The following is a 27,567-nucleotide window of genomic DNA, read 5'->3' as shown; positions in this document are numbered from 1 at the left end:
AAGGCCTAGCCTTTGTACCCACACTCAAGATCGATAGGTTGTGAGATAATTGTGAACTCCAGTATTTCTTTAGGAAAATAGGCCTAAGGGTGTTTTTTTCATGAGAGACCGAGTCCTGAACAGATATACTCTGGCCTATGGAATCCTTTCAAAATCTTCCCCTCTGCAAACATGGTACCCAATGAACTCCTGACATATGAGCAGATGGTTCTGAAGAATGTAGCCAAAGGTCCACGGGGATCAGGTTTCCACAATATGTCCAATCCAGTGTATTAGATGCAGTAAAATCCTTGGCTAACAATACCCAAATCACTATCAAACAGGCAGACAAAGGGGGCGCAGTTGTGATTATGTCCAACACCGACTACGACACTGAGTGCAAACGACAACTGGCAAATAGAAATGACTATACTCCCATCAACCAGGACCCCACTATCGCCTGACTCCCCATATCACGTCACTTGTGGCCTCTGCTGAGGCAGATGGGTGGATCTCCAAAAATGAAGTTGATTTTCTGGTTAACAATACACCAAGTATACCTTATTTTTACATTCTGCCTAACATCTACAAGGGCCTACAGCCACCCCCAGAAAGACTAATTGTGTAAGGAATTGGTTACCTTCTGGAGCCTCTCTCGAAATTCTGTGACTATTTTCTACAGCCCTTAATTAAGGAAATACCATCTTTTTACAGGACACCAGAGATGTCCTGAAACTGGTTAAGGACATAAACGATACATACCACATTGATTTACTAGTTACTCTTGATGTAGAGGCACTCTACACCAACATCCAACAGGCAGCAACCCTGGAGGTAGTAGGGAGTTCTTTACATCTTCTACCCCTGTGAGTTTTATCATGGAATGGGCCACTTTGACTGAAAACTTTTGTTCAATATGGTGAGCAATTGTATCATCAAACGCAGGGGACATCTATGGGGAGTACATTCATCCCCAGTCTGCCATGTCTGTACATGGCTGCATTTGAGAAAGACAAGATCTTTTATGAGTCTAATCCCTTGAGTGCCAACACATCTTTGTGGCACAGATAAATTGATGATATCCTAATTTTATGGAAAGGGGATAGACTGACATGTGACAACTTTTGCAACTGGATAAACACTTTGAATCCCTACTTATGTTTTTCAAGCAACATCCCTGAAGAAAAAACTGCCCTTCCTTGACCTTATGATCAGCCAAATAGGGAACACACTGCAAACAACAACCTTCGACAAACCCAATGACTGTAACAGTCTTCTTATGTACAGCCGCCAGCACCCAAAATATCTCAAGGACAATTTGCCCTATGGGGGCAACAGGGCCATAACTGTAGAACTACACAGGATTTTCATACATTGGCACTACAGCTATAAAAAAACTTGGAGGCAAGAGAATACACACGACATCGGGTTAGAACTGAGAAAAAACGTGCCAGAAACTCTAATAGTGACACTTTGTTGGAAACACACCTAAGACCACAAGACAATGTAATTCAATGACTACTTTTACACCTGACTCCAAAAGGATATGGAGAATATATAGGAAAGCACTGGCTATCTTATGAATAGGCGACTTGGCACTGCCACCCCACGTTGTGCCTTTTAGCGCACCTCCAATTTAAAAGATATGCTGGTACACACGACCATGCAAACCCACCAGAGCTGAACAGAGACCATTGTGGGACTTGCTTCAGGTGACAGGACATTTATCTTGTGGACATCCCATGGAGCAAAATGAATAGCTAATCACTCTGGGTTATTTGTTCCTTGCCTTACTACCGCATTGTTTGACACCAAACCTAGTATGAGCCAGATCTCACCAAAGAGTATTAAAGGTGTTGGCCTTCTCTTAAAAAGACGTACCTTGCATAGCATGCCCCCTGTCTAACAACTGTGATGTCTCACATTGTACATACTATGTTAGCATTGGTTAAAGTACACCAGAGAGGATGTGCCCTCTATTAGATTCATGCAGCCACCTGACTGTCTATTGGCATAAGGCCCGACATTACAGTACTTAGATAAGGGTGGTGGGTGGTCCCCCGTTTTCGGATCCCAGTCCCTGTTAGGAGCGCTGAGAAAGATGATTGCCAATAACGACATTGGTACATTACATTGCTGTACTGCCTCACAATGACATTGGTAGACCTATGTGGGACTAAAGGCACTTTGGGGCATATTTACAAGTACTTAGCGCAGCAATTACACTATTTATTTTACGCAATGATGGCGCTAACCCTGCGGCATATTTACAAAGTGACACTAGACTTGTCTAGCACTACTTTTCAAGGGTAGCACCATTTTTTAAGAGCGCTTCCCCACCTTGTGTCATTTACTGACAATGATATGCAAGGTAGGCGTTCCCTCGTAAAAACTTACGCAAGCCTGTTAGAGTCATATTTACAAGCCTCACGAAAAAAAATGTTCACTAAGAAAAAATGACACTAGCTCACAGTAGCAAAAATATTCTAAAGCCTGGTCAGACCAGGCATGAAGATTATGCTAAAGCCAGGTATATAATGAGAACAAGCACAAAACACTCTGTCAACCTACAGGACACCATGGACCTGCTACTGCTCCAAATTGTGTCCTGCAGACGACACCAGCGATGATGCTAGGCATCACCAGCACCACCAGCGCCACAGCATCACTTACCATCACCACCACAGCAACTAGAAAGGCTTTGCAGGAGGAGGGAGCGTATATATTGGCCAAGAAAAACAATTTTTGGGGGTGGAGAAGAAGATATCATAAGATATCACTGTTTGAAGCTAGAGTCAATCATCCGGCTGGTCCAAGAAATTCCACCCACTGTCATGGCAAGAGCAGAAAGGCATACCAACATTCCACCCCTCACAAAGCTCCTTGCTGTGCTGCACATGCTGGCCTCTGGCTCTATCCAAACAACTGCAGCACAAGTGGGGGGAATATCCCAGCCCTCCTTTATTGCCGACTGTACTGGATGGCATCATCCGTCTAACTCCCCACCACATCCTCTTACCCATCACCTAACAACTGCAGAAGGAGATCAAAGAAGGGTTCAATGCCATTGCTGGGTTTCCTCATGTTTTGGGTGCCATGGACTGACCACATGTGCAACTTGTCCCTCCTGCTGCTACGGAACCCCTGTGCTGCAAGAGGAAACATACCCATTCAATAAACGTGGAGGCCACTGTTGACCATCGGGCCTCTTTACAAATGTCCTAGCAAAATATCTTGGAAGTGTTCATGATGCCTTCATCTTCAGGCACTCAATCATCAATCAAATATTCCAGGATGGACAATATGGAAATGGCTTGCTTGTAGGTAACCCGGCAGACACTACATAACATATACAACATATAAGACACATATGCCAAACAATGCACACACCGCACTCTGCACTTATTGATAGTCATTCATAGATGACTGCTCATCAACAGATATGCAACAATCCACACATGCAGTGTACATCACCCACATTTAGGGCCCTATGTACAAGAACCTTGCACCACTCAAGCATTACTTTTAATGATGCTCTGGTGGAGCAATGCCCACTCACCATTTACAAGGCGGTTACGTGCCACTTTCTGTCCTATTAACGCTGTCTTGTAAATGCTGCATCTTCAGACACATCACTTAGGGGCATATATACATGCCCCTTGTGCTGTCTTAGCACCTTCTTAGTCTCAAGTCTATGATGCTAAGATGGCATTAAGGAGACTATTCACCTGTGTCATGTAACGAAGGAGCGATATGCATGCATTGTACCACTTTGCAAACTCTTGCACCATATCATGACTGCGTCGGGCATAGCGTATGCAAGTGGGGCATTCCCACACAGGGATTCCTGAAAAAATGGTGCAGTCAAATTCACAATATCTCACTCTGTAATTTTTACCCTGAGTTCAAATGCCTGCTCTGGGCAGGCTGAAAAGTGATGCCCTCATCATAATCTGTGGGTCTCCCAGACCTTAGCTGCACTAGCATTAATGTATCTTCACACTAGTCCAGCAATACGCCATGACTTCGTCAAACAATGTGACTCTGTTGTGGTAATGACAGCCATGTTGCGCCAGATAGTAAATACCCATAGTGTTGTCAGGAGGGTCGAAGGGGACGCATGAATACAGGCGCATTGGGATCAATCCACCACTTCCTAATAATATGACCCTTAGTGCCTGATTACAAGTTTGGAGGAGGGTGTTAATCCGTCCCAAATGTGACGGATATCCTGCCCACTGTATTACGAGTTCCATAGGATATAATGGACTCGTAATACGGCGGGTGGTATATCTGTCACATTTGGGACGGATTAACACCCTCCTCCAAAGTTATAATCAGGCCCTTAGTGTGGAAGATGTGTGCCATGTGTGTTGCTGTGTGTTGCCCGTTGGGTTCTGGCATAGCCCCACATTTACAGAAAAAGGGCACCCCAATGCAGCATCTAAAAGGTAAATGCCACCCTATGGGTAGCAGTACCATGGTGCAACCAGGAAAAATACCTGATTTTATAAAAGTAATTCCCATCTTCCTATGTTTGATGATTCTGCAGCAGACATAGGGAGACAAAATGTCCATCATTGATTGGTCATGTGCAGGAAGGGACATCTTCCTGCACATAATCAATCATAGCCACAACACAGGCATCTGTGCACCATGGTGCAATGGTGCCCATGTTGCAGTTTGGCAACTGACTCTGTGCTAGTCCAGGAGCTGAGGATAGAAATGCACAGTATTTGGTGGATATGGCACATTGCTGGCTTTTCACGATGGTGCAGGGTGGCACAGCAACACATTTCTTGCTCTGTCTTGTGCCACAGTGCCTTGTACATCAGCCACAGACATCACAGTAGATCTTAAGTCACAATGCCACACTTTGCATGATGACTAAGCATACACATTCATGTCTGCTAGGAAGTATGGATAAAAGTTCTGTGTGCAAAGGAGGTGTGCAATGTCCACGAAGGGACATGCTACATGCAGGGCATATCACCTGTCTCATGGCACACATACCACGAACTAGAGAGAACTCACACAACATGTCTCATTGGCATGTCGAGTAAGCCTCAGCAAGGTCTACTAGTGCAAGGGGTTCACCCTTCTCTGCACAAAGTCCTCAGACCATATAGGAAGAAGTTGGCACAGAAACTGAAATAAAAGACAAAGGTGGTCATTACAACCCTGGCGGACGGTGTTAAAGCGGCGGTAAGACCGCCAACAGGCCGGCGGTAAAAAGTTTGGAATTACGACCGTGGCGGAAACCGCCAACAAAGACAGCCACTTTAACACTCCGACCGCCACGGCGGTACAAACAAACAGTGCGACGGTCACAGCCAACAGACAGGCAGAGGACAATGTACCACCCACACTATTATGACAGGCCAATCCGCCACCTTTTCCGGGGCGGATACACTGCGGATAAAAACACGGCGGAAACAGGAATTTCAAAGGGAAACGCTCACCTCTACACACTCCACAAGGAAGGAGGACACCATGGACCTGGAACTCCAAATCCTTCCAGCGATAGTCTTCCTGCTCATGTACCAGGAGCACCAATGCCGGCGGCGAAGACCACGGTGAGTACTGCACCTACGACACAGGGGAGGGGGGAGGGAAAAAACAGGGACACACACACGCAACACCCCCACCCCCACCCTCACCCACTACAACACACACACTAATACATATCTATACATTATAGTTACACCCCCAACCCCCCCAGAAGAATGCAAAGACAAAAGGAAATGAGTGTAACCATTGTAATATATCAAAATGCAGTACGCAAAAATATACATATATACACTATCAACAAAATATACACCAAGAATAGTAGTCCAGGTATTGCACCACTCATAGTCCGTGGACCACTGGGCCCAAAATGCATGGGCGAGGCCCACACACGATACCAGATCAAAACAGAGAGAACACTGCAGGGGCATCAGATAGAAATACAACAGGCACCTCAGGGGCAAAGGAAGGGGGGGCATCTCAGCCGGATGAGTGCACGACGCCAGATCAACGAGGGGGCTCCATGCCCATTGATGTATCCTGGGGAGTGCAAAGCCACAGTCTCTCAAGTCTCTACAATGGGTGGTTTGCCCACTGTTCCATCCTGGGGAGTGCAAAGCCACAATCTCTCAAGTCTCTACAGTGGGTGGGTTGCCCACTGTTCAATCCTGGGGAGTGCAAAGCCACAGTCTCTCAAGTCTCTACAGTGGGTGGTTTGCCCACTGTTCCATCCTGGGGAATGCAAAGCCACAGTCTCTCAAGTCTATACAGTGGGTGGTTTTCCCACTGTTCCATCCTGGGGAGTGCAAAGCCACAGTCTCTCAAGTCTCTACAGTGGGTGGTTTGCCCACTGTTCAATCCTGGGGAGTGCAAAGCCACAGTCTCACAAGTGGATGACAGTACTCACTGGTTCAGGAGGGGGCATGGTGCCCAGAGTGCTTCATCCTGTGAAGGACAGAGGTAGTGGATGCATGTCTCCACTGGTTCTGGAGGGGGACTGGTGCCCAGAGTGCTTCATCCTGTGAAGGACAGAGGTAGTGGATGCATGTCTCCACTGGTTCTGGAGGGGGACTGGTGCCCAGAGTGCTTCATCCTGTGAAGGACAGAGGTAGTGGATGACAGTCTCCACTGGTTCTGGAGGGGGCATGGTGCCCAGAGTGCTTCATCCTGTGAAGGATAGAGGTAGTGGATGCATGTCTCCACTGGTTCTGGAGGGGGACTGGTGCCCAGAGTGCTTCATCCTGTGAGGGACAGAGGTAGTGGATGCATGTCTCCACTGGTTCTGGAGGGGGACTGGTGCCCAGAGTGCATCACGCACCCCGTCACGGTCCCAGTTGCATCAGTGCCTCTGCCGCTCATGGGCTAGCGGTGCTTGAGTTGGCGGTGCCTTGTTCAGCGGTGCTTGAGTTGGCGGTGCCCTGTTCAGCGGTGCTTGAGTTGGCGGTGCCTTGTTCAGCGGTGCTTGAGTTGGCGGTGCCTTCATTGCCTAGCTGGGCTGGGGCTGGCGGTCCTTCATTGGGCAGCTGGGCTGTGGCTGGCGGGGCCCTCCTCAGCGAAGATGGGGCTGGCAGTGGCCTCCTGTGCAGCGAGGATGGGGCTGGCGGGGCCCTCCTGGGCAGCGAGGATGGGGCTGGCGGTGGCATTCTGGGCAGCGAGGATGGGGCTGGCGGTGGCCTCCTGTGCAGCGAGGATGGGGGTCGCGGGGCCCTCCTGGGCAGCGAGGATGGGGCTAGCGGTGGCCTCCTGTGCAGCGAGGATGGGGCTGGCGGTGGCCTCCTGTGCAGCGAGGATGGGGCTGGCGGGGCCCTCCTGAGCAGCGAGGATGGGGCTGGAGGGACCCTCCTGGGCAGCGGGGATGATGGCGGGCTTCTCCGCCGTGCTGCTCCTCCCAGACTTGCCGGGTTTCTTGTGCCCCTTCCCCACCTTGGGAGGAGTCACAGCTGAGTCCACACTCCCACCGGGACCCCTGGGAGCGGCTTGGGTGGCGGGAGTCTTCCCCCTCTCCCGCCAGGCACTGGCCAACTTCTGGTGCTTCACAGGGGGGAGACTGGCTGTGCTGTGGCTCCGTGCCACACTGGCTGTCCTGGTGGCCGGTGCACTCCTCATACCTGTGACAACAGGCACCACTGGTCCCGGAGATGTTGTGGCTGAGGTGCTACTTCGGGACCTATGAGTTAGACGGTCGGGGTGGGAAATAGGTTAAGGCTGGACAGCAAAAGTTTTTTGGACACACTGGGAGGGGTAGCTGGAGGGGGTTTGGGAGTGGAGGAAGAGGTGGTGGTTGTAGGAGGTGTACGTTTAGTGGATTTGGGTGAAGGTGCATGCGCTGGAGGCTGTCGTGAGGTGGATGGCTGTTGGGTGGGTGTGTGCCTGCGTTTGTGTATCTTGGGAGGGGGCGTCACAGACACACTGGGAGAGGACACAGGGGACGTGTGTATGGTAGTGGGGGTGGTGACTGCACGTGAGTGGGGTGTGCTGGTGGGTGTGCTGGTGAGGGACGTAGTGGCTGTAGAGGTAGTGCACGCAGGTGTGAGTGTAGACGAGACTGGGAGGGAGGAGGGAGACGAGGAGGAGGGGGACACAGTGGAGGCAGTGGATGTTGGTGTGTCTGTATGTGTGTGATGCTTGAGTGAGTGCCTGTGGGATGTGTGGTGCTTATGTTTGCCCGAGCATCCCTTGTGTGGTGAGGTGTGTGCAGGCTGGTCTGATAGTGTGCTTGGGATAGGAAGAGGTACAGGGGATTGGGTCTGGGTGGAGGAAGTTGGAGGGGGGAGGCTAGACACAGGGACAATGGCTGCCATCAGTGCTGAGGCCAGAGTTTGAAAGGCTCTGTGAAGGGCCGCCTGACCAGAAAGAATGCCCTCCAGGAATGCATTTGTTTGTTGCAACTGCCTTTCTACACCCTGGATGGCATTCAAAATGGTAGACTGCCCAACAGTGAGTGACCTGAGGAGGTCAATGGCCTCCTCACTGAGGGCAGCAGGGGTGACTGGGGCAGGGCCTGAGGTGCCTGGGGCGAAGGTGATGCCCACCCTCCTGGGTGACTGGGCACGGGGCGAAGGCTGAGGGGCTGCTGGGAGGGCAGTGCTGGTAGGGGGATGGCGGCTGTACCTGTAGATGCGGGGGAACAGATGTTGCCACCACCACAAGGGAGCTCCCATCAGAGGAAAAGTCCGTGTCGCTGGTGTCAGCTCCTGTCCCCGCTGTGGTGCTCCCCTCGCCCTCCGTCCCACTGGTGAATTCTGAGTCCGTAGTGTGGCCCTCCATGGCCATGTGGGATTCAGCTCCCTCGTGCTCCGGTGCCACTGCTCCTCTGCCTGATGATGCTAATGCACACAAGAACAGGGAGACCACAAAAAAGGGGGGGGGGGGGGACAGAAGAAAGACATGTTGAGTGCATGGATTACCGCTACTGCTGGCGGACAAGGCAGACACAGAAGCCCCCTGCACTACGTGGCGCTCTTGGGCTCTAAAGTGCAATTCCTGGGAAATGGCCTACAAGGCTATGGATGACATCTGCACACATAGATGACACAGGTGCATGAATAGCTGTACTTGGCACTCTACAGAGGTGGGGTGGGGGGGCCACAGGGCCATGCCTTATGGAGGGGCCTAGCCTACGGAACTCGCCCTGGCCTAGGGAAACCCACAGCCCTCTTCCCCCACCCAGACACCTCCACTGCGCGCAAAGTCAGCTGAATGAGAGTGTACTCACCCCCTTGTGTCTGCTGTGATGCCCTCAAGCGCCCATCCAACTCTGGGTAGGCCACCGCCAGGATCCTGAACATCAGGGGGGTCATGGTTCAACGGGCACCCCTCCCACGTTGGGAGGCCATCCCCAGCTGAGCCTCTACCGTCTTCTTGCTCCAGCGGCGAATGTCCTCCCATCTTTTTCGGCAGTGGGTGCTCCGACTGTGGTGGACCCCAGGGTCCGGACGTCCTTGGCGATGGCACGCCAAATATCCTTCTTCTGGTGGGCGCTGACCTACATGAAATGTACAGGGGAAGAAGAGAAGTCATTACCAACTGCGCCGTCAATGAGAGTGGCCCCCATCCCTACCCTTGCCATGTGGCACATGCACCCACCATCTTTCATGCACGCAGAACTCTGCCCCCTTCCTTCTTACAACCAGCCCTCTCCACACAGGCATAGCCCATACAACATGCTCCCTGTGTACTTACCTGTTGGTCTGGAGGACCATAGAGTAGCGTGTACTGGGGGAGGACCCCATCGACGAGCTTCTCCAACTCCTCCGATGTGAAGGCAGGGCCCTTTCCCCAGACGCACGAGCCATTGTCTCTTCCAGACCGAGGTCACAGCAGCACTTGCAGTGTAGGTCCTCTCCTGTCAAAGATCAGGTATCGAGTGATTATACAGATAGAAAATGGCGGTCACGTCCGCGGCGGTCACGTCCGCGGCGGTGCGTACATCGTCATTGCCTCCTGGGACCCTTAGGCTCCAATGTTAACCAATGCAGCATTGCGCCGCAGTCTTCGACCGCCTACCGCGACGGTGTACAACGCCAGCGCAGTTACCTCACATCCCATTGTCCCACTTTAGAGGTCAGGCAGCCGCCATTTCAGGGGCCCACATGGCCTAATTTCCAACTGAGTCACACATACCTTGGCCTAGTCTCACCACACATACAGGCCACATTTTGTGCATGATTGGTGTTCTGTGTAAACTGTGGGTACATACCTCTGAGTTGTTTGACTCTGTGGTCGCTGTTGTCCTTCATAGGCACCGTCCGCTGGGACATGTGAGGAGATGGCGGAATCCTCCGGTGTACCGACCGCTGGTGGACCTGTCGACAATGGAGGAAAGAAATTTGATTATCACCTACAGGTTTGACCGTGCCACAATCCAGGAACTGTGTACACAGTTGGAGCCTGATCTGATGTCAGCAATCCGCCATCCCACAGGAATCCCCCCTCAAGTGCAGGTGCTATCAGTGCTCCATTTCCTTGCAAGTGGGTCTTTTCAAACAACTGTGGCCATGGCATCAGGGATGTCCCAGCCTATGTTTTCCAACGTGTTGTCCAGAGTGTTGTCTGCCCTGCTGAAACACATGCGGAGCTACATCGTTTTCCCTCAGGTGGAGGATTTGCCTACAGTGAAAGGTGACTTCTATGCCCTTGGACATATCCCCAACATCATAGGTGCCATTGATGGGACCCATGTGGCTTTGGTCTCCCCCCACAGGAGTGAACCGGTGTACAGAAACTGGAAGAGTTATCATTCCATGAATGTACAGATGGTATGTTTGGCAGACCAGTACATCTCCCATGTGAATGCCATGTTCCCTGGCTCAGTGCATGACGCCTACATCCTGCGGAATAGCAGCATCCCTTATGTGATGGGTCAACTCCAGAGGCACCGTGTGTGGCTAATAGGTGACTCTGGTTACCCCAACCTGTCATGGCTACTGACCCCAGTGAGGAATCCCAGGACAAGGGCAGAGGAACGCTACAATGAGGCCCATGGGTGAACTAGGAGGGTGATCGAGCGGACCTTCGGCCTCCTGAAGGCCAGGTTCAGGTGTCTGCATATGACAGGTGGATCCCTATTCTACTCACCAAAGAAGGTGTGCCAGCTCATCGTGGCCTGCTGTATGCTTCACAACTTGGCTTTGCGAAGGCAGGTGCCTTTTCTGCAGGAGGATGGTCCAGATGGCGGTGTTGTTGCAGCTGTGGAGCCTGTGGACAGTGATGAGGAGGAAGCAGAGGAAGAAGACATGCAGAACAGGGACTCAGTGATCCAGCAATATTTCCAGTGAAACACAGGTGAGAATACATTCCTGCTTACTTCATGTACTTTTACACTTCTACCTCTATCCTGTATGCCGTTTTCACCCAATGTATGGTCACTGAGTTGTCACTTTCCCTTACGATTTCACAGATGTGGGTCCCACTGTGTGACATCTGCTTAGATTCCTCATGGACTAGAGCTGTGTGACATAGGTATGTTGACATTACTATTTCAAGATCACTTTGTCACTGTAATTGCAAATACACTATTTCGAAATCACAGACAGACTCCAGATCTTTTTGTGCTTTCGGTGTGTTTATTTAAATACAAAATATTGGAGGGGTAAGTTAAATGGTGAGGGGTGATGGTGGAGGAGTGTCCATGGCAGAGTCTAGTCTTTTAGTCTCACAGGTGCATTGCCCATATGGGCATAGGAAGTGGAGCTGGGGCAGTTTCAATATGGACAGGGTGACAAAGTGGGACAGTGGGATGACAATCAGGGTGGTCTCATTTCTTGGCGGGGGTCTTGGCATCGTGCTCTGTCTTGTTCCTGGATCTCAGGGACCGTTTGCAGGGTTGTTTTCCGTCTGCAGGAGGTGGGGTGCTGGTGTGGTGGTCCTGTGGCGGTGCCTCCTGTCCACTCTCGCCGGCGGAGGTGGTGGGCAGTTCATCGTCCATGCTAGTGTCAGGGGCCCCTTGTAGTGCCACAGTGTCCCTCCTGGTGTTGAGTACTTCCTTCAGCACCCCTACGATGGTGCCCAGGGTGGAGCTGATGGTTCTGAGTTCCTCCCTGAACCCCAAATACTGTTCCTCCTGCATCCGCTGGGTCTCCTGAAACTTGGCCAGTACTGTTGCCATTGTCTCCTGGGAGTGGTGGTAGGCTCCCATGATGGAGGAGAGGGCCTCGTGGAGAGTGGGTTCCCTTGGCCTGTCTGCCCCCTGTCGCACAGCAGCCCTCCCAGTTCCCCTGTGTTCCTGGGCCTCCGTCCCCTGGACCGTGTGCCCACTGCCACTGCCCCCAGGTCCCTGTTGTTGTTGGGGTGGTGGGTTATCCTGGGTTCCCTGTAGTTGTGGACACACAGCTGATTGACGTGTCCTGGGGACCGAGGTATGGGCCCGCTGGGTGGGTGCTGTGCTGGTGGTTCCTGAGGGGGGAAGGTCTGTGGTGGACTGTCCCGAGGCCCCCAATGGTCCGGGCTGGTCATCTAGATCCAGGTGGACAGAGGTGCTGTCATCACTGTGGGCCTCTTCTGTGGGTTGAGTGGACATGTCTGGACCCTCCTGTCTGGTGACATTGGGTAGTGGTCCTGCAGGGGTGGAAAGGCATGATTATTGCATCTGTGTGTGTCATGGTGTGCAATGGGTGGATGACGATGTACCCAAGTGCTGGCATTCCTGTGTGTGAGCTTGTGTGATGATGGTTTAGGGGGGTCTATGGGTATGTGCAGTGGGCATGCTTTAGTGATGGGTGTCCATGTGTTGTTGTTGCATGCAGGGCTTGGTGTTGGGATGTGTGGTTTGTGATATTGGTACATTTGTGAGGAGTTGGAGTGATAGGGGTGAGGGCGAGGGTGGGGGTATGTGATGGCATGCAGGTAGGGTGGGGGTTGTAATAATTAAGATGTGACTTACCAGAGTCCATTCCTCCACTGACTCCTGCGAGGCCCTCAGGATGCAGAATCGCCAAGACCTGCTCCTCCCCTGTTGTTAGTTGTGGGTGAGGAGGTGGGGGTCCGCCGCCAGTCCGCTGAACCGCCTGGTGGTGTCTAGAGACCACGGAACGCACTTTCCCTCATAGGTCGTTCCACCTTTTCCTGATGTCCTCCCGATTTCTTGGGTGTTGTCCCACTGCGTTGACCCTGTCGACTATTCTTCGCCATAGCTCCATCTTCCTTGCAATTGAGGTGTGCTGCACCTGTGATCCAAATAGCTGTGGCTCTACCCAGACGATTTCCTCCACCATGACCCTGAGCTACTCCTCCGAGAACCTGGGGTGTCCTTGCCGTGCCATGGGGTGGTGTAGGTGATGTGTGGCGTGGAGTATGTGGTGATAAGTGTGGTGATATGTAGTGGTGTGTTGTGTGACGTGCGTGGAAGTTGTGTGGGTGATGGTGTTGTGTGCCTGTGGATGCTAGTTTGTTGATGGTGGTGTGTCTCTCTGGCCTTCGGTCGTGAATTGTGGTCGTAGGGGTTTGTGGTTGATGTGGGTGTGTGTTTTATATTGTAATGGGTGTGTGGGAGTGGTGTGTGTATGTGTATCAGGTGTGTGTATTTCAAATTGTCCAATGTGGCTGTGTTTTGTATATGTGTGTGTAATTTGAGTGCGGCGGTGTGTACCGCCAATGGAATACCGCGGTTGAAAGACCGCCGCGTGGATTCGTGTGTCGTGATAGTGTGGGCGTATTTCTGTTGGCGTGATGGTAGAGGTTTTGTTTTCGACAGTTTATCACTGACCTTTGGTGTGGCGGACTTGTGTGGGTGTCTGAATTTTGGCAGATTAAGATTTGTGGGTCATAATAGCTGTGGCGGAATTCCGCGGCCGCGGCGGTGTGTTGGCGGTCTTCTGCACGGCGGTAATCGGCTTTTACCGCCAATGTTGGAATGACCCCCAAAGTTTATTAAACCTCATGAGGTGGCACTACAGTTCAAACAGCACCCTTCGGTAATGTTTGAAGTAGCACACTGAACTAAGAGAGTATGGTCCTTTTATACCCACGCAGGGGCTAAAAGAAGGTGGTACAATTATAGAAGCAAGACTTATATACATATAAGGTCATATGGAAATGCACAGTCGACAGGTAGGAGGAGCTAACAGTTTTCAAGGACTAGTAGACACATTACTGTTGATTACTAATTACTAACAGCTGCAAACCTTACTGGGCATGTGCAAAGTGGAAGATGCTAAATATAACTTGTCACTAGACAGATTTTCAAGAGTAGTTAACAGGAAGATAGGACAGAGCACATGGCGAGCACATGGCAGCATGTGGCAGAGAAAATGGCTGCCATGAATACAAATGGATTCCGCGAAATGTTCACAATAGTTGCTAAATACAAGATGTCTTCTGCTAATGCTTAATCTAATCGCTACTAAATTACAACAGACGACCCTTTCAGCATTAGCTGAAGACATTAGTCTTTCTGGGATAATCTAAATATTCATCTTGTATATTTATGCTCATCATTTCAGCTATTTCCTCATCTAACATGTGTTGTGCTTTCATTTCTGTAATATCTCTTTTGGTAGGCATACAAGCAGTAATACACATGGAGTAGAACATTGGACCACACTGAATACAGATACAGCATGTGAAAAATATTGCAATCATTGCACACAGGATAGTCAGTAGTTTCCAGCCCCAAGCGGAAACAAGAGCCCAAAACCATCTAGAAAAAGTCCAAGTACCAGTCTCTGTGTGAATTTCTGCAGCAATTTTATGCAATTTAGATATTGCATCATATACTGAAGGTGAGTGATCTGGAATGAAAACGCAGCAACTACTACCGATGATGCGACATGCACTACCTTGATCAGCTAATATCACATCTAGTACCATACGATTTTGGAGCGATACAATCCTCGCAATTTGGAGCTCCTCAGTAATATTCCCAAGTGCCAGAGCTGCCTGATTGGTAACAGCTTCCACAACCCTAGTCAATCGTTTCACTTTCCTACTGTTTAACGCAGCACCCACAAAGGAGAACAACCCTAAATTAAAATCAACATATTGTTGCAGGCTAGTGTCCGTTTGGTCTACCTCGTTTGTACTTATTGTCCTTTTATATCTATTTTTAATGATGTCATTGAACAGTTTAAAATCTCGGTGATATGACGCAGGTGCCAAAAACACAGGGGGTAATAGAAAAGATACATAACACACACCTGACCACCCAACAGGTAGTTGGTAATATCCATAGTTACCACAAACAAAATATGTATTATGTGAAGCTGTGAAAACTACTATTATTTACACCCTCGATAGTTAAAATCAAGGTACAATCGCTTGTCCCCACTGGAATTCGCCCAATGCTACGTATACATAAATCTGCTTTAGTTTTTGGAACAGAAATCACAAATTGTTCTTTCTTGTCAGAGTCTCTTATATTTGTGAAGACATATGGTATTGAAACATTGTCCGGTTGATACTCTTCCCATTCAGTTCCTTTGGCTTGGGGATACCCATCTTTGTCTTGGTAGCATACTTTATTAAGGCGAAAAAGAAGTCCCCCCTCTGTACGTTTTCCAGATGCAAACAAAAGCGTATACCAAGCTTGACAAGAACCATTGTGTGAAAAAGGAAGAGGAATGAAAGGTGTTCGTCCTTTCTTTTGATGCGCAGGTATCATTCCACATACCCAACAGTTAGTAGTATTTGTAGCATTATGAGTATGATGCAACATCTGAATGAAAGTATTATTGAAGTACGATTGAGGGTGCTTCTGCTCATGATAGGGAAGCGTAAAGCAGTAGTGATCCTCTGGTACTGGAGTAGTGGCAACAAAAAACTCACGAGCAGGAGCCATCTTTTCAACAAACCAGGTGATTATTGCCATAACCACCAAAACAACAACAAACTCCATAGTACTAATGATCACTTTGTTATTCATTTTAGCAACAGTGATAATCGACCCTTCCAGAAATTAATTAAAAACAATCGTTGGAGCTCTTATCCCTGGGCAGCCACTGATTTCTTCACCATGGGCCAAGACGGGTGTCACTACTCTAATGCATGGCTGATTCTGCCCCCTTGCCACATTGGCTCTCCGTTTCACTAACGCAGGGCGGTAGCTCAACCAGTTTTCTCCAGCACTACAGATTCTTTCCTCGGTCTCAAATTATATCGCAATACTCCAGAAATCGTATGGTCCGGGAGGAACTCCATAGATTCGTCAGGTGATATAGCACGGCCTTTCTCCGTAGTCAAGATCTCTCGATGATCAGTCAGCACAGCAGGTTCCACCAAGGTAGGTAGCACTCTCTTGCAGTGAGTACTATGGACCCAATTCTTTCAGTTCGTCACTCGAACTGCTGTCCTTGTCGCAAGGAGCACCTGTTCTGGGCCTCGCCACCTTGGTTCCAAGCTGCTTGATCTTTCAAAGGACTTAATCATCACCTGGTCACCAGGTCGGAGTTCATAGCCTTCACCTGTAGATCTGTCAGGAAGTGCTTCTCCAACCTGTTGATGAATAGAAACCAAATTGTCGGTTAACTGTGTCAAATAATAATTCATCAGGACACAAGGTACATCATATACAGAATTTGGCTTAGGAACTCCCCAAATGTTCATTGGCCTTCCAAATACTATTTCATAGGAGGTAAGGCCTGTTCAAGAGTGTGGCACTGACCTAATAGACAATAATGCCAACGGCAATGCATCTGGCCAAGTTAAAGATGTGGAAGCCTGTATCTTCGCTAACTTCAGCTTCAAAGTAGCATTATACCTTTCCACCAACCTTGCTGATTGTGGGTCGAAAACCGCATGGAACTTCTGTTTGATCCCTAATCCTTTCAGGACATACTTAATAACTTTCCCAACAAAATGAGGTCCGTTATCATTCCATAAAAGTCTGCAAACACCAAACCAAGAGAAACATTCTTTCAAAAGCACCTTCGCTGTGGTAATGGCAGTATTATCCTTTGTGGGGTACGCCTCTATCCAATTACTAAAGGAACATACCACCAACAAGACATACTTTAAATTGTTGCAGCGTTCAAGCTGAATATAATCCATTTGTGGAACTTCGAAAGGTGCAGTTGGTGTAGCAAACCCTCCCGCAGGAGATTGTGTCCCTTTTCCAGGATTGTATTGTAAACAGATCAAACAAGACTGTACTACTCTCTTAGCTGTACTGGAAATTTCTGGATGCTCCCAAACTTGTGTAAGCAACTTCGTTATTGTTGATGCTCCAACATGTGCCAGCCCATGTGCCATCTGAACCACAGGTTGTACAAAAGCTATAGGCAATTTCCATTTATCCATCTGCTTATTCCGCACACAGGCCTCATCATCCAATTCTCCTTCTTCACACCATTGCTCACAGAAGCATATTTCTGTATATCTAAGACGTCTTGTCTAGCATTATGCCAACATTCAGCTTGTGACTTCACTACATACATAGAAGTAGTACTTCGCTGCATCGCAGTCTCACGTGCTACGCGGTCCGCAAGGGCATTACCTTGCCCTATCTTATCGTTCACTCTCTTGTGTGCACTACATTTCACAATAGCTATTTTCTTTGGATATGTCAATGCAGTCAAGAGGTTATGCACTAATTCTCCGTGCATTATCTGCATCCCGTGGGATGTGAGAAAGCCTCTCTCCTTCCAAAGCAAACCAAAATCATGAGCCACTCCAAAAGCATAGCAGCTGTCTGTATAAATGTTCACACATAAGTCAGTACTAAGCTCACATGCTCGTGTCAAAGCTATTAGTTCAGCTGCTTGAGCTGACTTCTGTGGTATACGAGCTGTCTCCACTATCGTGTGTATTGTGGTGATTGCATATGCAGCTGAGGTCGTACCGTCTGGCAACTTCAAACAAGACCCATCAACCCACAATTCCCCATCTACATCTGGAAGGGGCCTATCTTGCAAATCAATATGACCCTTTGTCTGTTCTTTGGTAAGGAATATACAATCATGTGTTTCTTGTGACTGAGGCTGAGTCACCGGTTATGGCAACAAAGTGGCTGGATTTAGTGTTGCACATCTCTTCAGTGTAATGTGAGGAGCCAGCAATGTCAATTCATATCCTGTCAGGCGAGCGCTAGTTAAATGTTGCGTTTTTGTTTGATTTAAAAGAGCAACAACTGCATGGGGTACTAACACCCACAGCTTATGTGACAAAACTATCCCTTCACTCTGACGTATTGACACAGCTGTTGCCGCAACTGAACGAAAACACCCAGGTAACGCTCGAGCGACAGGATCAAGTACTGCTGAAAAATATGCACAGGGACGCTGCTTATCGCCATGTGTCTGTACTAAAACTGACAATGCACATCCATCTTTCTCATGTACGTAAAGTGCAAAAGGCTTCGTGTAATCTGGAGTACCTAACACTGGTGCTAACAAGGGGCTTGTCGTAGCTGCCGGAAAGCAGTCTCACATTCATCTGTCCACGGGAGGGGCATTGGAGTATCTTTAGTCAAAAGTGCTAGCAAAGGTTTGACAATGTGTGAAAACCCTAATATCCATTGCCTACAAAAAGAAGTAAGACCAAGGAATGCACGAACATCTTTCTGAGTAGAGGGTACTGGTGTGTCTAAAATTGCTTGAATACGATCTGATGTAAGTGCACGGACCTCCTTAGACAAAAGGTGACCTAAATAGGTTACCTTTGGTCTACAATATTGCAATTTATTTCGTGACACTTTATGATGGTGTGAAGCAAGAAAAGAAAGTAAGGACAAAGTGCACTTTTCACATTGCTCAGGGGTATCAGCTGCCAACAAAATACCATCAACATATTGTATGAGAGCCACACCTTCAGGCAAAACAAAAGAATCAAGTTGTCATTTTCACGCTTGACTATAAATACTAGGACTCTCAGTATAGCCTTGAGGCACTCCTCAAAATCTAAACGATTGTTTATTCAAAGTAAAACCAAACAAATATCGGCTGTCAGGATGAATAGGAATGGAAAAGAAAGCATTCTTCAAGTCTATGACAGAGAACGTAGTTGCTGTTGGGGGAACTAAAGTAAAAAAATCTTGTGATGTCAGATACCACAGGATATTGTGGTACCACAATCTTATTCACTTCTCATAAATCAATAATGAATCAGTAAATCCTAGTATCAGCATCCTTTTTCAGAATAGGAAGAATCAGACTGTTACAAACATTATACAGAACTTTCTCAACAACTCCAACTACAATAAGATCATGCACAATTTGTGTGAGTGCTTCTTCGCCCTCCTGTGAAATGTTGTATTGGGGCAAACGTGGAAATACAGCTCCCTCCTTGACACTAATGTGTACCGGTGGAATAATCATTTGTCCCACATCAGTATCTGAAGTAGCCCACAAAGTAGAGACAACGCTACGAATTGCTTTACGAGCAATAGATCTAAGCTCAGACGCACGGTCAGCAGGCAATATAGAGCGACTGCCTCATATCTCCTGTTGCTCCGAACCGGAGACCTCAGCTAACTCATGAGGGGCAGAAGGAACGACATACGGAGGTGGAGGGTGATCTAGTAACAAAAAATCATCGTGCGGTTTATTAAGGATAGGATAGAGAGGTTGCTGAACAGTGTATTGGCCAGTTACCTGTAATTTACATTCTTTCTCTTCTATCTCCTTTAAATCGTTTCTTTCTTTCTTTCTCATTTCCAATGCTTTCACATATGCATTCTTCTGCTGTTCTTTCTCAAGCAAGGCTTGCTCACGCTTCACTCGTCCACACACTTCTTTCTCCCACATTCATACACAGTCAAACATATCTTGCCTAGACCTTCGCTTACACATACATTGTTCCACATACTCAATTTTTCGCAAATCAAATGACCCATGTATAGGCCAACGTAACTCAGGATCCGCACAAGTGTATTTATTCCATAATGCGCTGTACATTATAGAAGAAAGACCATGTTTAACATACATATCTCTATTGGGCGTCCCCTCTGGGGGTGCCGGATGCGATTCTTCCAGTCTCAAATTGGTACCATTACAAAAGCAACATATCCTACGAAGTGAGCTAAAAACAGGTGTAGCCGGGTGACGGACTCCCCGGCTACATGGTGTACCGATCCCAAATCGGAATGGCACCCGGCAGGTCCCAAAGAAAATGAAACCATTGAAAACGGGAATCCGGACATCCAGATTCCCATCAACTCACCGGGGTAAGAATGGGAATCGCGACGCCTGAGAAGGGAAATGACGTCGGAGCCGGGAACCCGGACTGTGCGCAGCGCGCACAGTAGAGGAAGAGGAAGCCGAGAAGGAAAGAGCAGAGATTGCAGGCAGCGCGGACAGCGGAGGAGACGAGAAAGACAGCAACCCACACCTTGGGGAAAAAGAACCAGAGAGCGATCGAGAGACCCCACGGAGGGACAGGATAGTCCCGGGAAGCTCGAACTCGGCAGGCAGGTACTGCTTGATGAATAAATTACGATATATGGTTGGAAGGGAGGAGGGTGGGGGAGAGGAGTAGAGGGAGGAGGAGGAAAGGGGGGAGTTTGGAAAGGGGAAAAACCACAAGCAAAAGAAGCACCAACCACTGAGCACGGGGACAGAGTGGTTTTATAGATTTTAAAGGAGACTGTGTCCACAGAGGTGTAGGGATGTGGTCCTATAGCCATCACCATTAAATCCTACCTCCTTTCTTTTTTTTTTTCATCTTCTATTGGGAGAAGATACTTATCCCCTATTCACTCACTTACTCTATCTCTCTCTCTCTCTCTCTCTACACACCCTCCCTGCACGTTACAAAATACAAACTCACGTGCGGAGACACTACTTACCTGCCTTTCGTTCCTCTTTTTCCAGTCCTCCTGACAATACCACCACCGGGGAACCATCTTCAGTCACCGGGAAACCTGAGGGAGAAGAAACAGAGGAAATCATCCATCTTAAAACCCACAGATAGTGACTGTTATAAAGATACTGTTGAAGCACAATAAAATCACAAAAATTCACCCTTTCACCTGAGTGTCGTTTTACTCCCTATCGCTATACCCTAGTCCACAACAGGCATGCCAAAAATAGTGCAGAATATGCAGTATTATAATCAAAGTAGCACTTAAAGTACCTCTAGTACGATGTGCCGTTCAAAACAAAATTAAATTGGAGAAAATTCTCCTCATTACCTGCCTATATAAATTGCAATTTACATATCAATTCAAAGGACACAAATTGACTAGTCACCCAAAAGAGCCACAGTAAGTGGTGAAACAAAGGCATCAAAACCCACAGCAAGTGCCGTAAAACAGCTCTTACCAATCACAGGGCGTCCAGGTTCCAACTGCCAAGTTCTAAAATCGACCAAATGGTCACTGCACGACGAATGAACAAAAAGGATCTCAGTCGAGGACCGGCGCCACCTGGATGGTCAAATCAGAAAGAAGGGAAAAACGCCGTGGTTGCAAGACTTGGGTCTCCTCAGGCATTGATCATCCACAGCGAGATCCCAATCCTTTGTCGCGACCAATCCGTCGGGCGTCCGAGTTGCCGATGAGTCCGCGTTCGGGCGCCAATTTGTCGAAGTGAGCCTCAGCAAGGCCTACTAGTGCAAGGGGTTCGCCCTTCTCTGCACAAAGTCCTCAGACCATTTAGGAAGAAGTTGGCACAGAAACTGAAATAAAAGACAAAGTTTATTAAACCTCATGAGGTGGTACTACAGTTCAAACTGCACCCTTCGGTAATGTTTGAAGTAGCACACTGAACTAAGAGAGCATGGTCCTTTTATACCCACGCAGGGGATAAAAGAAGGTGGTACAATTATAGAAGCAAGACTTATATACATATAAGGTCATATGGAAATGCACATTCGACAGGTAGGAGGGGCTAACACTTTTCAAGGACTAGTAGACACATTACTGTTGGTTACTAATTACTAACATCTGCAGACCTTACTGGGCATGTGCAAAGTGGGAGATGCTAAATATAACTTGTCACTAGACAGATTTTCAAGAGTAGTTAACAGGAAGGTAGGACAGAGCACACGGCAGCATGTGGCAGAGAAAATGGCTGCCATGAATACAAATGGATTCCGCGAAATGTTCACAATAGTTGCTAAATGCAAGATGTCTTCTGCTAATGCTTAATCTAATCACTACTAAATGACAACAGGCAGGTCTCATAGTATTGAACACACGTACAAGCATCTGCATCATCAAACACATCCTGCATGGGTAAACTGTCATGCCACACAAATCACACTATCACCAATCCCCTATGCTTGTATCCGTGACTGGAAGGTGCACCATCACACACAACTACACTCATGCATGCAGACTGGACACCACACAATGCCGGATGCAAGTCTGCATCTCTACTTCACAAATAAATACTATGCAAGGCCAGTTGATACAAAGCATAAGGGCAAGGCTGACACTGTCTCTCCTCTTCCATTGCAGGTGACCAAGGTCATGGCATCTAGCCCTGGGTGATGACACCCTATGTAAATCTACAGAGTGATAGTGGGAAGGCCTACAGTGTGGCTGTAGTCTGCAGGAACGTAGTAGAGGATACATTGGGCATCCTCAAATCAAGATTCTGATGCCTTGATGTCTCAAGGGGGAAACTGCTATGCTCACATCCACTGATGTGTAAGATGATTGTTGTCTATGTAATTTTGCACAACATATGTGTGTGGGCTAATGTACATTGGGAGGAAAAGGTGGAGGACTCTAGGGAGGAGGATGAGGACAATGGTGCCCCACTTCAGGATCGGGAATGACAATATATCACTGCTGGGTCACCAGGCATGCACACATTGTTGATAATTTCTTCAAATTATTATATTTGCAAATAAATCAGTTAATCACACAATTGTCTTGGAGTATCTGTCACATGCAAATGCAACAGCAAATCATACACATTTAGGAAAGCAAGACTAAGCCAAAACAGTGGGAAAACAAGTAGGAAAATACTCTGCAACACCATACAACTACACACAAAACAATGAGAATTGAATGTGTGGGTGTCATGTTTGTATTGACATTGTAACATATATGGCTCCTTGAAATATATATATCACACAAGTCTGTTGGGTTGAAATTTGACATCAGTCACAATGTTACTCCTTGTGAGGAATGTTATCCAGATGTCAGTCCCTAGCAGGACAACATTAGTCAGCACCCACAACAGTGGGTCAATGTCAGCTATGTGACAACACAGTTCTTTCATGTCCCAATCACAGGTGAAAATGACCTCACATATCCCTTAGTAACACCCACATGCCTGACAAATAGTGTTTGATATACAGAGGACACAGCACCAGTATGTGTAGGCCTGTCCCACTCAAATAATCACTCATCTCCCGTGTATGTAAAACAGTGTCATTGTATCTTTCAATCCCCTGCCAAAATCCATGTGTCAGTCTGGACACAGACATATTTACACATGCATGTATGTACCATAGCTGTCAGGACAACATGTACAATCCATCCACACTCATTGTGCATCTGACAAAGGATGTTGGCAGCAGCAGCTGTGTCTGAGTGCCCATGATAAACACACACATATTGAAGGCCAGCTGAGACACTCCTGTACTGAACTGGCACAGACACTTTGTGGAGGGGACTCACAGACTAGACAAGTGCTGCAGCAGGAGTCCAGAGATGTGTGGATGTTAGTCACCCATCTTGCATACAATGGACTAGTAGAAGTTATAATCGCTTGCCCTGTAGCAAACTCAAGGTTCATTGGCAAATATCACATGGACAAGATACAGTGACATTCATGAAGGACTAGACAGTTAGGATGAGGAAGATGAAGAGTAAACTCTAATTGTCCAGACAGTGCAAGCAATGTGGCGATTGAGACTTACAGTACACTGTCTGGTTTGTACAGGTGGGAATGTCTCAACATTTCCATTATATCAATCCACAATGCAATGTTGTACATACGTAAGACCATAAACATCAGCACACACATTGTGTAGGCTACTTAACATCCCAGTCACACTGTCAGCAAGTCCAGCACAAACAAGTATGAGTGATATATGTGTAAAATTACAATATCTGTACCCGGGGTCTAACGAGATGTCCATGTCCCACTATCTACCTATAGAGTTTCAATGCAATAAAGACTCAAATACATTTCTAAACCACAGACTCTTCTAATTTTCATGAGATAAGAGTCCAAGGCTGACAGAAATCCCCTGTAAGTCCCTAGTAGATAATAGGGCAAGGCTGACATCAACATCCTGCAAGTCCATAGTAGATAAGTGCCTAAGGCGGACTGAAAACTCCTGTTAGTCCCTAGTAGATAATATGGCAAGGCAGACAGAAATCCCCTGTGAGTCCGTAGTGGATGATAGGGCAAGGCTGATATCAACAACCTGTAAGTCCCCAGTAGATAAGAGTCCAAGGTTGACTGAAATCTCCTGTAAGTCCTTAGTAGATAATAGGGCAAGGCTGACATCAACATCCTGCAAGTCCCTAGTAGATAATAGTGCAGGGGAGTGTAGACATACAATTGGGAACCTGCAGTTCAATGTGCACTGATGTGTAGCCTGCAATCCCTGTCTGATTGCAACTCTGCCGTCCACAGTGTGTGTTAGAAGGAAATTCTGTGCACAACAATGTGGTGAGGAGTTGTACTGTCAAAGTTTACCTTGTGAAAACATTGTCAAAATATGCAACCTCAATGTCTCCCCTAGGTGCACCAGGCTCTGTGTGGCCTAATGTTGTGAGCATTGACTAATGCTAAGTATCATCATAGCCAAATTTGTGTTGGTAAAACACCTACTAACACTTACAAACAGTAGTGATGTTCCTACAGAGGGTAACATGACAGTCACTGACATGAAAGAAGATATCTATGTAGTCAAATCCCAAGACTGCATGTACCCCCACATATGTACACTTATTGAAAATCATTGTACACATGGGTACACAGAAAGGTATGAATCCTGTCAAGCAAGTGGCACGCCAATTAGATCACCACACCTGACATCACCACTTAACTTGAAAACCAGCACCCCTTGCATGACAACCTGCTGTCTGTACATTGGGATAAAGCACTTATTGTCTGACATGTGTGCAGTCCTACATGTGGGTGTATGGGCCACATTCCACAGTTAGTCCATGGCAACTCTGAGTGTCAACTGATCAATGGTTCGAGGTGACTACACATAGGGGCACATTCACAAGAATTTGAAGCATTGGCTGTGACGCACAAGTTTCATCGGATTTCCCTGTGCTCCCTTAATGACACCATGGTAGCACAGTACTCAATGTCACTTGTTAGCACAACTGTGTCAAAAAAATAAGCGCAATTGTGGTGCTTTGCTGGGCTGTTACTGGACACTGTTGCACTAGGCAATGGAAGTTCAGGGAGACCCATAAAACATAATCTAGTGTCAGCCTAACGTCTGCTGTGGGCAGCCGTGAGAAATGATGCAAGAATGGTGCAAGGACATCTTGTAACTTCTCCAGTGCAATGGCTATCAGGCCACTCGGTGGGGGTATGCCCATCTTGTACACATCTTACCTTCTGCAGGTATGATGTGTTGCAATGGCTTTACAATGTGGTGTAATGGTGGCATTGTGCCACTTTGCACAAATATGACGCATGGTGAGGGCCTGTTTAGTGGTACCCTACTGTTAAATTTTATGACACTACAGAGGCACAAAGGTGCACAAGGTCCTTTTTAAATGTGTCCCATTGTTGGCACATAAGGAAAGCACATGAAGTTGCCATTGAGATGACTCAGGGGAAATTTGGCCTATGTACTGTACGGTTCTTGTAAGGAATGTACCATCACACATGTACACCTACAGGACATACCTCAAATACATGGAAAGAGAGCAGGATGTTGATCTGAAATATCCACAGGTAACACAACACTACACATGACTGATCACATGTTAAAAACAAAATGTTCCCTAGGACACCATACATTTTAGTATTTTCAACATGACTTGCATCACGGTTTTCAGCTATGCGTGTTTTTGGATACCATTGCGTACACAGGGTAGGTGGCTTTATCTGGCAGATGCTACATTACCTGCCCAATATGGTGGCCATGGGTGGTCAAGTGATCCAGGGCTACCAGACGGAGGTGAGGAAACGCTAGTGGGGGAAGGTTCTCTTGCAGATGAATCAGTTATTTAAGGTGAAGAAGACTGCCCGGCAACTCAAACATCACTGGGTAGACATTGTGGACAGGGAGCAGGACTTTCTGGACCACATTGGGATTGAGGTTGGAGGAACTGTGGGCGAATACACATGCTTTGTGGTTGACTCATGTTTTACAATTGCTGGTACATGTCTGTCGGCCACTGGGCCTCCTCTACAAAGTTAAGGCAAAGGGCAGAGTTGTAAGTATTGTGTTGGTGCAAAAAACACCCTTGACAATGACAACACTGTACCATTAAGGAGACAAAATTCTCAGTCCTGTCCTTGTCCCTGGGTTCTGCCACTAAATTCAGATGTACAAAAATGCAGATATAACTGTGTCATGTGGAAGGATATATAGTTACCAGGAACATGTGTCCATGTTTACTGAGGCCCTCATTCTGACCTCGGCGGTAAAAGGTGCCTACCGCCGGTCAGAAATCCTCCATAATCCCGCCGCGGTCGCGGAAACCCGCCACGGTCATTCTGACCCGCAGAAGGCAAACCTCCGAAAATCCGACCGCCACAACAGACCGCCAGACCAGCGGTCGGCGGAAAGGTGGAGGTGACCAAACCTCCACCGCCACGCCAACAGAAATACGCCCATCCCATTACGACCCACGAATCCACGCGGCGGTCATTCAAACGCGGTATTCCATTGGCGGGACACACCGGCGCGGTCAGAATACACACCAACGAACAAAACTCACCCACATTGGACGATTTGAATCCCACACACCTGATACACATACACACACCACTCCCACACACACAATACAATATAAAACACCCACCCACATCACCCACAAACCCCTACGCTTACAAAATCGTAAAGAAGGCAAGAGCGAGACACCAGCATCCAAAACATAACAGCCACAGCCACTCAACACCATCACCCACACACTATCCACACACAAAACAACACACACCACCACACTCAACTCACTTAAATACACATACTCCACCCCACACATCATACACACCACCCCATGGCACCCCAAAGACAACCCCGCTTCACAGACGAAGAACTCAGGGTTATGGTGGAGGAAATCGTTCGTGTAGAGCCCCAGCTGTTCGGCACACAGGTCCAATACACCAGCATTGCCCGGAGGACGGAGCTATGGCAGAGGATTGTCGACAGGGTGAACGCAGTGGGACAGCACCCCAGAAATCGGGAAGACATCAGGAAGCGATGGAACGACCTACGGGGGAAGGTGCGTTCCATGGTATCCAGGCACAACATCGCCGTGCAGAAGACTGGCGGAGGACCCCCACCTCAACCCCCACAATTCACATCATGGGAGGAGGAAGTCTTGAACATCCTGCATCCTGACGGCCTCGCAGGAGTCGGCGGAGGAATGGATACTGGTAAGTTGAAGCTTCAATACTGCTTCCCCTCCACCTGCATGCCAAATCAGACCCCAACCCTCACCCCCATCCTCGAACCCCACCCTCACCCCCACCCTCACCCCCACCCTCACCCCCACCCTCACCCCCACCACCATCCTCACCCCCACCACCATCCTCACCCCCACCCCCACCA

This window comes from Pleurodeles waltl, chromosome 1_2 (genome assembly GCF_031143425.1).
Source record: "Pleurodeles waltl isolate 20211129_DDA chromosome 1_2, aPleWal1.hap1.20221129, whole genome shotgun sequence".
Classification (NCBI taxonomy): Eukaryota; Metazoa; Chordata; class Amphibia; order Caudata; family Salamandridae; genus Pleurodeles; species Pleurodeles waltl.
Note: the sequence above shows the minus strand (reverse complement) of the source record.